At 42.8% G+C, this 14,605-nt stretch overlaps 1 protein-coding gene across 28 annotated transcripts in view; it reads right to left on the bottom strand.

The window, feature by feature from the left end:
* The window catches only part of DTNB (dystrobrevin beta), a 255,206-nt gene extending 240,978 nt beyond the window's left edge, over window positions 1-14,228 (bottom strand). For all 28 annotated transcript variants that reach the window (XR_009009899.1, XR_009009898.1, XR_009009901.1 and 25 more), the window contains exon 1: window positions 13,988-14,228. The gene's annotated coding sequence lies outside the window, so the exon portion shown is untranslated. The remainder of the gene's footprint in view (window positions 1-13,987) is intronic.
* Window positions 14,229-14,605: the final 377 nt, after the last annotated feature.

The raw sequence follows: 14,605 nt of genomic DNA, 5'->3' as shown, positions 1-14,605 counted from the left end.
TTCACCATCAGCCAACTAGATCTAATTGACATTTGTGGAACAACCCACCCAATAATGACAAAATACAAATTCTTTACAAGTGCACATAAAACATGCATCACCAAATTCAGAAAAGCAAATTCCTCTGGAGATGGAAGTAGAATAATGTGACTGCAGAGGAATACCAACTCTATTAGCTATGATTTGTTTATTAGGCTGGGTTCTGGGTACACTGTATTATTCTTTATGCTTTATATGCCCTATTTCATAATAAAATTTTAAGTCATTAGAGTATATTCTCTGGTAAACCTTTCCTTTAGTGGTCTGGAGGGTTAAAGAGGCAGGTCTCCATACATTTTATTATTAAAATGGACTACACCAAAAACCATAACCTCTGAACTTTTATCCAAATATACAGAAACGCTCACAAACTCCATAATCTGGTATAATATTTATTATTTCAAAGCCTCAGCAACGTCTTCTACGAGTATCCCGACAGTATTTGCTAACAAAGGATGGATTTTTAGTTTGTCACCAAACTAAAATTGTTATTTTTGTCTATGCATTATTTCATATACAGGAAGAAGAAAAGTTTATGGCTTTTTGTCTTTTACTCCTGAAGTAAGAAATCTCCAAAGAAACTTCCAAAAATATATCATTAAGTTAATAAAATTTTAAGACATTAATCAGGGACCTCTCTGGTAGTCCAGTGGTAAAGAATCAGCCTTCCAATGCAGGGGCGTGGGTTTGATCCCTGGTCAGGGAACTAAGATCCCACATGCCGTGGGGAAACTAAGCCCGCGCGCCTCAACTAGAGCCCAAGTGCCGCAAACTACAGAGCCCACACGCTCTGGAGCCCGCGTGCCACAACTAGAGAGAAACCCTTGAGCCACAACTAGAGAGAAATCCGCATGCCACAACGAACAGCCCGCATGCCGCAACCAAGACCCAATGCAGGCAAAAAAAAAAAAAAAGATATTAATTAGCACACAACTATGATCATCACTGAAAAAAGCTCAGTAAGTTTGTCTTCATATTCGGAATGCTTCGTTTTAAAATATCTCAACTGACCATATTAGCCTCATACTATCATTAAGCAAATGCCTTAAGGCAGAATATACTCAATGGTATATATAAACCCATACATCAAATAGTATTTTTAACAATGTTAAGGGTGTTTTGGGGTTTTTTTTAGTGATTCCTTTTCAATCTGCTTAGACCATTACTGTTTTGTACTTTGCATTTGACTGAAAACGATCTCATAACATAAATAGAAGTACCAGCTCCGCTTGTTTCTTGCTGTTCATGTGTCCTTGCATTAGCACTTCAGTCTTCAGTTGAATCTGAAACTTCAATCCGCAGATTCTTTGCAGGAATCTTTTTAAGCCCTTTGTCTATTCATTCATCAAGGTTCATTTCATGCAAATCAGATAATATAATCTGAAAGACCCCTAAACCAGGTAGAGGTTAACTGTAATATGTCCAAATAGAATGTAAGCAAACAAATAAGGAGGCTCACACTGTCGGCCCCTCCAGGTTGTGGTGTGCCCATGATCCTCCCTTCAGGTTACCTCACTTTCCGTACCTGATGTATAGCATCAGACATACAGACGAAGTAAAGTGTCAAACTATGATTTAAATATTAGTAAAGTTAATTGCCCATTTTTTTTGTTATACCCTGCCTAGAAGATCATTTTGCACGCCTCCCACTGTGGAAACCATTACTCTTAAAAAAAAACTAGAAAGATGAGACTGTGCTAGGCTTGAGGAGCAAATAAGGAATGTGAATGGCAGAATCAGATGAGGAAATTTAGAGACTAAGTGGTTAGTTAACTTGGCCTAACATTCCAAAGCTAGTAATTCGTGGAGTAGGCAACCAATCTGACAATAAAGCCTATTCTCTTTCCACTGTGCCACATCACCCCCTCCAGGGCAAACACGATGACTCCAGGACTGAGGAAAGAATACAGGTCCCCAAGCCCTGGTGCTGCGCAGACCGTAGGTCACAGTTAAACAGGGTCAGGAGGCTAGTGCAACAAAACGTCTGGACCCTCATTAGCCCTGTCAGGGAAGCAATGTGTTCCAGAGCTAGACTAAGTCTGCAGGCAGAAGTTAAGTAAATCCCACAGTAAAGACTAAAGGAAAGGGCTTCCCTGGTGGCGCAGTGGTTGAGAATCTGCCTGCCAGTGCAGGGGACACGGGATCGAGCCCTGGTCTGGGAGGATCCCACATGCCGCGAAGCAACTGGGCCCGTGAGCCACAACTACTGAGCCTGCGCGTCTGGAGCCTGTGCTCCGCAACAAGAGAGGCCACGATAGTGAGAGGCCCGCGCACCGCGATGAAGAGTGGCCCCCACTTGCCACAGCTAGAGAAAGCCCTCGTACAGAAACGAAGACCCAACGCAGCCATAAATAAATAAATAAATAAATAAATAAATAAATAAAAAGAGTAAGAAGAACAAAAGAGTAATATTTAAAGAAAAAAAAAAAAAAAGAAGAATCTGCCTCCCAATGCAGGGGACACGGGTTCGAACCCTGGTCCAGGAGGATCCCACATGCCACGGAGCAACTAAGCCCGTGCACCACAACTGCTGAGCCTGCGCTCTAGAGCCCGTGAGCCACAAATACTGAGACCATGTGCCACAACTACTGAAGCTCACACGCCTAGAGCCCGTGCTCCGCAACAAGAGAAGCCACCGCAATGAGAAGCCCGCACACCGCAACGAAGAGTAGCCCCCGCTCGCCGCAACTAGAGAAAGCCCGCGCGCAGCAACAAAGACCCAACGCAGCCAAAAAAAAAAAAAAAAATCTGGAATAGAGAAAGGGTTTTAACAAAATTGAAAGGCGGTAAAAGAGCGAGAAATGCAGTGTGCCCAAGGAATCAGAAAATAGATATAAGAAAATTGGGGAGAGAGAGTTCCCTGGTGGTCTAGTGGTTAGGACTCAGCACTTTCACTGCCATGGCCCGGGTTCAATCGCTGATCAGGGAACTGAGATCCTGCAAGTCACATGCCGCAGCCAAGAGAAAAAAGAAAGGAAGGAAGGAAGGAAGGAAGGGAGGGAGGTAGGTAGGGAGGAAGGAAGGAAGGAAGAAAACTGGGGGAAAGTAAGGCACAAAAAGGAGAAACAGACACCTCTAGTCTGCTAAAGACAAACCTCATAGTTTTTCCTAAAACCTGCCATGGGCTGCTTAGTTCATAAAGAGGAAATTTTAGTTCTAAGCAAAGATACTAAACTACTTACCTAATAGGTAAATATTAAAACCATATGAACTGGGCTTCCCTGGTGGCTCAGTGGTTAAGAATTCGCCTGCCAATGCAGGGGACGTGGGTTCGAACCCTGGTCCAGGAAGATCCCACATGCCGCGGAGCAACTAAGCCCATGCGCCACAACTACTGAGCCTGCGCTCTAGAGCCCATGAGCCACAACTACTGAAGCCCATGTGTCACAACTACTGAAGCCCACGCGCCTAGAGCCCATGTTCCGCAACAAGAGAAGCCACCGCAATGAGAAGCCCGCGCATGTCAACGAAGAGTAGCCGCCACTCGCCACAACTAGAGAAAGCCCACGTGCAGCAACGAAGACCCAACGCAGCCAAATATAATAAATAAATAAAATAAATAAATTTATAAAAACATGAACAATAAAGAAAAGGGTACATTCTTGAAATGACACAAAGCTTTAGTTTTCATAGTCATATTTCAGGAAAAAAGTATCCTTGTTAGTTATTTCTATAGTTATAGTTAAAAAAAAAAACCCTAAAGTGTTTTTTTAAAAGATACATAAGAATTACTTTTTCAAATGACTTTGGAATCAGTGAAAAAAATAGACCAATTAAATGTATTCCAACCTAAATCAAATTACTTTTATTTCTTTTTGAGCACATACGCAGCATGCAGCCTTCATACCAAAATCCTGGATGTTAACAAAATTTCATTTCTAAGTTCTCATATCTTTAATTTCAGTTAACATGTTGGTAGTAATGATTAATTATGAGCTACAAAAACCACAGGCAAAGCAATGGAGAATCAGAATGTAAGGGCTTAGAAATACCCAGGTCTCGGGCTTCCCTGGTGGTGCAGTGGTTGAGAATCTGCCTGCTAATGCAGCGGACACGGGTTCGAGCCCTGGTCTGGGAAGATCCCACATGCCGCAGAGCAACTAGGCCCGTGAGCCACAACTACTGAGGCTGCGCGTCTGGAGCCTGTGCTCCGCAGCAAGAGAGGCCACGATAGCGAGAGGCCCGTGCACCGCGATGAAGAGTGGCCCCCGCTTGCCGCAACTAGAGGGCCCTCACACAGAGGCGAAGACCCAACACAGCCAAAAATAAATTAATTAATTAATTTTAAAAATAAAAAAAGAAATACCCAGGTCTCATATTTTGCACAACCAAATAAATAAAATGTCTAGTCTCAGGCTATAGTTGTACTTCACAATAAAGGCATGGAAATAGAAACCCAGAACCCCTAACTCCTGGTCCATTATACCACTTTTCTATATGTGAAGACACTAGGATAATTTTTCTGCCTGTGGTCTGCAGGTAAGATTTCATAAACAATAAATTAAAACCACAAATCCAAAACTTAAGTGCACCAAAAAGATCCTATTTTTTTTTAAAGTTTTAAAAGAGAAGCCACAAACTGGAAAAAGAAATTTGAAGCCATCTATGTGAAATATTAGCGTCCAAAATGTATTTTAAAATTATAAATCAATCTGAAAAAGACAACACAACAGAACAGGTAAATGATGAAAACCAGCAAATCACAGAAGAGGAAAACTTAAGAGCCAATAAAAACATGGAGCAACGTTCAAACTCATTAGTAATCAAAAAAACATGTAAGATTAATATAAAAATAAGGTTGCATGGTACATCCAGCAGACTTGCAAAAATTATAAAGCCTAAAACACCAAGGGTTGACAAGGCAGGGAAGGAACAGAAGCCACACATCGCTGGTGTGAATGTTAATTGGAAAACTACTTGAGAGTGGAATTTAGCAATACACCCAGAAGTTGAAGATGTGCATGGCACACATACCAGTAGTTTACTCCTAGTACACACTCTAAAAGACATGCATGTGTAGACAAAGAGACGTGACAAGAATACTCATAGCAGCATTATTTGTAGTAACAAAAAAAATCAGAACACACTATTGTCAACTCACAGGAAAACATAAAAGTAAACTGTGATATAGCCCAATAACAGAATCCTATTCAGTCAAGAAAATAAATGCACTAGAGCTACATATATCCATATGGATGAGTCTCACAATACTGAGAGAAAAAAAAAATAAAGTTATAAAAAGATATAATTAATACTGTTAATATAAAGGGTTTTTTTAATGCAAAACAATAATATACATTTTAGGGCTACTTACATATGTAATAAAAGTATGAAAATATGTACAAGAATGAAAAGCATCAAATGGAGACTAGTGGTTCCCTCAGAAGGGGAGGAGAATACAACTGGGAAGGAGTAGGGGTTCAACTTTAAAAGGAGCCTAGTGTCTTAAGTTAAGTGGTGTGTACACAGGTATTCACAATTTTTATTCTCTATACCTTTCTGAGGAACAATATTTCACAATATTTAAAAAGTTAGGGCTTCCCTGGTGGCGCAGTGGTTCAGAGTCTGCCTGCCAATGCAGGGGACACGGGTTCGAGCCCTGGTCTGGGAAGATCCCACATGCCATGGAGCGACTAGGCCTGTGAGCCACAATTGCTGAGCCTGCGCGTCTGGAGCCTGTGCTCCCCAACAAGAGAGGCCGCGATAGTGAGAGGCCCGCGCACCGCGATGAAGAGTGGACCCCACTTGCCACAACTAGAGGAAGCCCTCGCACAGAAACAAAGACCCAACACAACCATAAATTAATTAATTAATTTAAAAAAAAAATAAATAAATAAAGAGACTTTGTTAAAAAAAAAATACTAGCTCCCTCCTTCTAAAAAAAAAAAAAAAAAAAGTTAAAGGAAAATAAACTCAAGGTCCAAGCAACATAGTTTACTCCGGAGCCCACATGCTTAACCATGACACTATTTATTCTATTTTTGTTTGTGCAGTTAAAAAAGGTTTAGTCATTTTAAGAAACTGCTCAAGAACATGTAAAACGTCACACCGGTAAAAAGCAATGAAGTACCTGACTAAAGGAAAATTTTCACGCAAATCATATTGGAGACACAAAGTGGTCATATCACCATGCTCAGGAATCATGTGGGTAAGCCAAAAAAACAAAACCCAAGTTGAACTTGGAACATAAAAGTCTTGTTTAGAGAGAGCATGTAGAAAGAATATGGGCTTTCAAGTCGCACCTGGTTCAAGTATCACTCCTGTCACTGATTAGCTGTGTGGCCCTAAACAAGTTTTAACTTCTCCGAGCTCAATTTCCTCACCCAAACACTGGAGATACCATACCTAGTTTCCACAGTGGTGAAGATTACAGTGTAGCCATTATCTATGAAAATCTCTTGAATACAGTAGCCTCACACTAAATAACAGTTGTTATTACTTGCAGAACAAAGTCTCTCTCTGGCAAGAGGAGACAGAGCAAGCAGAGATAAAAATTAAAAGGAGGGAGTAAAGAGTCTAGAAAAAGAAGCCAGGAAGAAGCTTGAATGGTTAGGGACTGAAAAAGTCCTTATAGGGTCCCTAAAGTTACTCCCCCCTAAAAAAAATTTTTTTTACTGAACACTATTTGATTATAGTGAGGCTTAGTTACAGGAATATTTGGTCCAAACCTGATTATTGCTAAAATGCCGTAATATATAGCATATATATATATAATATTATATAGCTTATACATAATATTGTTAATATACAAAAATTCAAGATCAAAATGTGTTTTCTTTAAAAGTTCATTTTTTGGTTGTTAAAAATGTATTAACAAGTAAATCAAATACAGTATATCTGTTTCTCTCAGTTATCTACAACTCAGAAAGGTCTGTCCTACTCTTAACATATTAAAGAGAAATCAATGATAATTTCAACAAATTCCAAAAAGCAATAAAATTCAACACCCAGTAAAAATATAAACCAAGAATAGAAGGAAACTTCCTTAAATTGACAAAAGACACCTACCAGAAACCTTAGTAAATACCATATCTAACAGTGAAACACTGGAAGCATTCCCATTCAGGAAAAAGACTAAAATGCCCATTATCATCACTGCTATTCAACTTTTGCACTGGAGGGTCTAGGCATTGCAATAACACAGAAAACAGGATAAGTGGTATCAAGTTTAGAAAGAAGCCTGGTCACTTAAGTCTTCTAGTCAAAGCAGCCCAGTAAGTAAACACTTCGATGCATCCCCTCTGCTCCAAATACACAGTAATAGATATTTTTAAATATATTTTTTAAGTTACTAAAAAAGCTCAAAAACAAGACAACCCTCCACTTGGATCAAAAACAGAACAGAGGGCTTCCCTGGTGGCACAGTGGTTGAGAGTCTGCCTGCCGATGCAGGGGACACGGGTTCGAGCCCTGGTCTGGGAAGATCCCACATGCCGCGGAGCAACTCGGCCCGTGAGCCACAATTACTGAGCCTGCGCGCCTGGAGCCTGTGCTCCGCAACAAGAGAGGCCACAATAGTGAGAGGCCCGCGCACCGCGATGAAGAGTGGCCCCCGCTTGCCACAACTAGAGAAAGCCCTTGCACAGAAACGAAGACCCAACACAGCCATACATACATACATACATACATACATAAAAAGAATGTAAGCAGACAAGAATAGCATTAAAAAAATAAATAAATAATTAAAAAAAAAAAAAACAGAACAGATACACAAAACTGCGAGCAGGACTGAAGCTACAGGCTTGCTGGACTCTGAGTCGAGAAGCAGGTGTATACTTCCTTCAGGGCAACAGTGACACAGAGTGAAGGAGGTGGAGAAAGAGGAGACATCTGAGCCAGATTCACTGCTTAAAGTCAAGGATGAGGCTAGAGCTGAAAGGAAGTGAAAAAGTACTGCTGTCAGTCTCTGCCTAGAACTATGGCTTATGTGGTGTTCTGGGCTCTGAAAAGTGAGAAGATAAAAACACAGCCTCATGACCAGGAAATGAACCAAGACATTCACACACTCTGTGAGTGGATCTAAAATAGCCCCAATTACCTCAAAGAGCAGGACCCTGACCATCATCATATCTGATTTCTTGACTAGAGTCCAGTCAATAAGTGGAAGCACCTGAAACATCACCACACAGAGAAGGGTGAGCACAGAAATAAGAGAAACAAAAGCAAAAGTACTCACCCTCAAATGAGTCTGTAAATCAAAACTCCAAAACATATAAAGAAGTATAATGCTAAGAAAGACAGCCAACAAAAGCAACAATTAGAATATAACTTCATACCAGATGCGGTTTAATTTTACAGAACAGTCTGACAAAGATTTATTTTTTAAGTACATTTAGGGTGCTAGGATATATAATTTTAAAATTATTGGGAATGCAAAATTGGACAGGCAGTTTCTTACAAAGCTAAAGATACCCTTATCATACGATCCAGCAATCATGCTCCTAGGTATTTACCCAAGAAAGCTGAAAACGTATGTCCACACAAAAACCTGCACATGAATATTTATAGGAGCTTACTCATAACTGCCAAAAACTAGACCAAGATGTCCTTCAATAGATGAATGGATAAACAAACTGTGGTACTTTCATACGATGAAATATTATTCAGCAATAAAAAGAAATGAGCTATCAAGCCAAGAAAAGACACAGAGGAAATGTAAAGGCATAATGCTAAGTGAAAGAGACCAGTCTGAAAGCCTAGAATACTGCATGATCCGAACCACATGACATTCTGGAAAAGGCAAAACTACAGACACAAGGCTTCCCTGGTGGCGCAGTGGTTAAGAACCCGCCTGCCAATGCAGGGGGCACGGGTTTGAGCCCTGGTCGGGGAAGATCCCACATGCCGCGGAGCAACTAAGCCCATGCGCCACAACTACTGAGCCTGAGCTCTAGAGCCCACATGCCACAACTACTGAGCCCACGTGCCACAACTACTGAAGCCCACGCGCCTAGAGCCCGTGCTCCGCAACAAGAGAAGCCACCGCAATGAGAAGCCCGCGCACCGCAACTAAGTACAGCCCCCGCTCACCGCAACTAGAGAAAAGCCCGCGCGCAGCAACAAAGACCCAACACAGCCAAAAATAAAATAAATAAATTTATTTTAAAAAGCCAAAAACTATAGACACAGTAAAATGATCAGTTGTTATCAGGAGCTCAGCAGGAGGGAGGGGGGAATGAATGGGTGGAATACAGGGGATTTTAGGGCAATGAAATTATTCTGTATGATACTGCAACGACGTTACATGAAATGTCATGTGATAACATTTTGCATTTGTCAAAACCCATAGAACTGTATAACACAAAGAGCGGAAGCCTAATATTAAACCATGAACTTAAGTTAATAATAATGTATCAATATATATTCATCAGTTGTAACAAATGTACCACACTAATGCAAGATGTTAATAATGGGAAAGTGCCCCTGAAGAAGACGGGGTTTATAGGGACTCTCTGTACTATCCACCCATTTTGGTCATATTCAGTTATGTACATAATTTTTTTAATATCATGGACAGTTCCACTTCTGGGTATATACACAAAAGAATTGAAAGCAGGGACTTGAACAGATATTTGCACACCCATGTTCATAGCAGCATTATTCACAATAGCCAAAAGACAGAAGCAACCCAAGTGTCCATCGATGGATGAATGAATAAGCAAACATAATGTATGCATACAACAGAATAGTATTCAGCCTTAAAAAATAAGGAAATCCTGGGAATTCCCTGGAGGTCCAGTGGTTAGGACTTGGCGTTTTCACTGCCGAGGGCCTGGGTTCAATCCCTAGTCAGGGAACTAAGATTCCACAAGCCTCGAGGAGAGGTCAAAAAAAAAAAAAGGAAATCCTGACACATGTTACAATATAGATGAACTCTGAAGACATTATGCTAAATGAAATAAGCCAGACACAAAAGGACAAATAATGTATGATTCCACTTATAGGAGGTGCCGAGAGTAGTCAACTTCACAGAGACAGAAAGCAGAATGGTGGTTGCCAGGGGCTGGAGGGAGAAAAGAATGGGGAATCAGTGTTTAATGGATACAGAGTTTCAGTTGAGAAAGATAAAAATGTTCTGGAAATGGATAGTGATGTTTATACAACAATGTAAATGTACTTAATGCCACAGAACTGTACAATAAAAAATGGTTAAAATAGTAAATTTTATGCTGTGTATATTTTACCACAATAAAAAAAAAATGAGGAAAAGTGCTAAAAAACTGGTTTTCCAAATTGAAAAATATATATATCACTTCATTACACCATATAGAAATTCCACACAGAAAGCAATACTTCTTTTTTAATTTTAGAAGAAAATACAGATATATAGAATTCATACCCTGGGGTAGAGAAAATTTACTTAAACCAGACACAGAAACAAATTTTGTTAATTTAGTGTAAAATTTTCCATAAATATAACATTAAAATGTGAAACTTGTATACAACTAAAGACACTGTTAACAAAAGGAAAAGGCAAGCCTCAGACTGGCAGGATGCTTTGGCAACACATAAATCCAGCAATGAATTAGTATCCGAAGTAACCTAACAGTCCCACAGTTAGTGAAGGATGCATAAACAGTGACTTAAGTCTACAATTGAACACTATTCAGCTTTTAAAAATAAATGAACCAGATCCACAAGTGGCAACATGGTTAAACCTCCATCAATTAATTTAAAGCATGCACCCCTTTGACCCAGCAATTCTACTTTTCATTCACTGCGGCAATGGTGAAATGGCAAACAGCTTTAATGGCCATTAATGAGGAGAGGATTAAATAAACTACAGTACAATATATACTATGTATGGTATTGTGTAGTAGTCAAGAAGAACCAGGTAGATCTTTATGTTCCATCATGGAAAGATCTCAGACATTCTGTTAGGAAAAAGTTGCAGACCAATGTCTACAGTATCATGTCATTAATGTGGGCATCGGAGGAAACCCTACTTTTTCCTGTATTATCTATATATAGATGAAAATGCATAGAGAAAGGTCTGGAAGGATCACAACAAACTGCTAACTGCCGTTTCGGTGGAGAAGGGAGTGGGTCAAGGGGCCTTGTATTCTGTCTGTACTGTTTGAGCATTTAATAAGAGAGTGTACATTCATGAGCCATTTGCAGAGCTGCAGTACACAGCCCCAGGCTGCACAATACAACTCCAGGAGCTGCCATTCACAGGCACTCCGATGTGAATGGCATCCCCTAAAATTGGGCAGTATACTTCCTGCACTAGATGCCACAGCCCTGACACTTATATAACTAGAAATAAATAAAATGAGAGGTGATGAGAGTATTTACTGCAAACCAGCATGAGGGAGTTTCTACGGTGATGTAAATTTCTATATCTTGATTGGGATAGTGGTTACAAAGTATAGACAGTCCCCAACTTACCATGGTTTGACTTTAGATGGTGCGAAAGCAATACACGGTCAGTAGAAACTGTACTTCAAATCTGAATTTTGATCCTTTCCCTGGCTAGCAATATGCAGTATGATACTCTCCCGTGATGCTGGGCAGCGGCAATGAGTCACAGCTCCTGGTCAGCCACAGGGTAAACAACCGAGATACTTACAACCATTCTGTTTTTCACTTTCAGTACGGTATTCAATAAATTACATGAGACATTCAACACTTTATTATAAAATAGGCATTGTGTTAGATGGTTTTGCCCAACTGTAGGCTAATGTAAGTGTTCTGAGCATGTTTAAGGTAGGCTAGCCTAAGCTATGATGTTCGGTACATTGGGTGTATTAAATGCATTTTCAACTTACCATACTTTCAACTTACAGTGGGTTTATCAGACATAACCCCACTAGACCAGCTCTGCACAGGACATCTGTGCAGACATCAGTAAAGTTGATTTCGAAATAAATGTAAATTAAATATATAAATAAATAAAATACAATATCACTGAGAAAACCTAGAACAAGGCATCCAAAATTACAGGACCTAGGCACCCCAAAATAAGAACTAGTAGACACCTGCTGGTTGCACTCTTGAGTACACAGTCATAAAACTAAAGAGAAATTAACTTAGTTCTTCAAGGCTTACTACACAATGCCAAATTTGAATTAATATTTTATTTTTATACAAGGAAACATAGATCCTGAGAGATTTATACTAAAGATATAAAACAAGTGGTAACTTGGCATTCTATTGGTTTTAAATCTGATTTCCTAACTAAGTAGAAATTTCCTCTCTCACACATAGTGGACACTCAAAAGCCTTGCCAACACTACCTTGACTACACAACCCCCTTCAAAAGTAATTCCATTTATGTACGATAAAAATTCTCACAGAACTCATAAAAGGTCAAGTTTTAATTTGGCAGACAAAGTAACCCAACAGGCACTGCAACCCAGGCAACTGAAACAGCAGCCTGGAGCTCGAGAGTCCAGAAATCCAACCAAGGCAGAAAAAAGGCAGAATCCCAGCCCTTACAGAAGAGCAGAGATACATCCTCTTATGACAGATCTAAGATCCAAGAACCAAGATAAAAATGAAAAAATGTTCTCTAGACAAAAGTACTCTCCTTCCTCAAGTGATAGAAAAGGGCCAGAACGGGATGATTTGAAGCAATGGCCCAAGGAGTAAGCTCCTGGCAGCCAACATGCAATAAAGATGTGAAAGTGGCAGCATGACCACAAGATATGACAACTCCGTCACCTTAGCCATCACTTTAAATGCCCAGACCTAAGAACCTGGGTTACTTCACACGGCAAAAAAAAAAAAAAAAAAAGAGAACCTGAGGAACAAGGGAAGTCCATTCAGCCATCCCTAACACCAGATTAATCAATAGTGCTCTGTGTAAAATAGAGCAAAACCTTGCTTGGTTCATTCATTCAGGCAATACGTAGGTATTTAGTGCCTGCTGTGGGTCAGGCACTGTTCTTGTCACTGAGGATTTAGCAGTTAATAGTCATGGAGCTTCATTCTACTTGGGAAGAAAGGTAACTTCTTTTCTCTTTCCAATTTCCGTTTCCCTTCTCTCTCCTTAAATGTTACGCAGAAGTTCCTTCAAAACTCTCCCAAGTACCTCCCACAAGCTTCTTTGACCCTCCTGCTTTAATCCTCAAAGCAAGCAATTTTATGGCTCCAATTTCCCAATACTGGGGAAAAGAAACCTAAAGTGAATGAGACAAAATTCAATGTTGCTTTGTACTTCATACGCATACCTTTACAACCAAATTACCAGCACTTAAATAGCAAATGATGGTTGTGTTTTACACAATTTTGTGGCCCCAGTGCTGACCACGGTTCTCTACCCAAGGTACCTAACCAATAAACGTTTGCTGAGACTGCTGGAAGGTCTCCCTAATCCCAAGGCCTGGCACAGGAATTTAACAGCAAGCATTCGTTAGCTGCATCCTTCCTCCTCTCAGGACACTTTCCTTTAACGGGTGACCTCGGTGCACAGGTTCACTGATAGGCGCCTCGGGAAATAGTGTTTTGAGGTGATGTGAAATAAATTCCCTTCCCTCTGCCAGGGCCTGCCTGCCTCACCTGCCCTCTGCCAGGACCTGCCTCCTTCGCCCCCTTAAACACCTAAGGCAGAGCCTCCTCCCCGCGAGCCGGGCACGGGCAGCATCAGCCCTGCGCCCGCACCCCGGCTCCGCGCCCTGCGGCCACAGCGCGCTCGGGACCCCGGAGCCCCCTCCGCGGCCCGGGGCTCAGAGCCCGGCGGCGGCGGCCCGGAGCTCCGCTCCATCCCCCGCGCTCGCCCCTCCAGGTCCGGGCGCGCGGCGCCGTCTCCCCTCACAGCGCGCGCTGTGCAGCGGCCCCGGCTCCCCGCGCGCCGTCTCCGCCGCTCCCGGCCCTGCACCCCCGCAGGCTCCTGAGGTGAGGGGGCTGCGCGGGCTCCTTCCCGCTTCTCGCGGGCGCGAGGCTCTGGCACCGCGCTCCTCTCCCGCAGCCTGCGGCGGCCGCCACAAACCCCCGCCGTACTCACTTCCCGGCCGGAGCTGGGGGCGTCGAAAAGGTCTCCGGCGGCCGCAGCCTCCTCCGCCTCCTCCGGCCCGGCCTCCGAGGCTGAGGCGGTGGCGGCGCCCGCTCAGGCCCCGGAGCCGCCCCCGCGCCGAACGTTCTCAGGCACCCGGCTCGCGCCGCTTCCCCGCCCGGCACGCGCCGCGAGCCCGCCCCCGGTGCGAGGGCGCTAGGGCGCGAGGGCGCAGGGCGGGGGCCGGGCACGCGCCGCCTGCGCGAGCGCGCGGCTGGGGGCGGGGCTTCCGCCGCGCCGATGAGGGGGCGGGCCAGCGGGCCGAGTTCCCCTGGAGTCCCGCCCCCTGCGGCCGGGTTCCGGGCGGACGGAGTAAACTTGCCCCCTGCGGGCTTTTCCCGTGAGCCAGCTGCGGGCGGCGGAGGTGCGTTCCAACTCCACAGGTATGCGCCCCGCCGGCTGGATGCTCGGTCCGACGTGACTACAAGGTAAAGAATGCAAAGAACCACCCCCATGAATCATTCATCCGCACCTCGAGCATGGGACCCTGCCCTGAGTGATTTTTCCGTATTAATTCAGCTCAGCAACCGTTAACTGAGCACCGACTCCGTGCCTAGCGCTGTAGCACTG

The sequence above is a fragment of the Balaenoptera acutorostrata genome, chromosome 12 (genome assembly GCF_949987535.1).
Source record: "Balaenoptera acutorostrata chromosome 12, mBalAcu1.1, whole genome shotgun sequence".
Lineage (NCBI taxonomy): Eukaryota > Metazoa > Chordata > Mammalia > Artiodactyla > Balaenopteridae > Balaenoptera > Balaenoptera acutorostrata.
The sequence above is the reverse complement of the archived record's forward strand: the minus strand, read 5'-3'. Positions and strand labels throughout refer to the sequence as shown.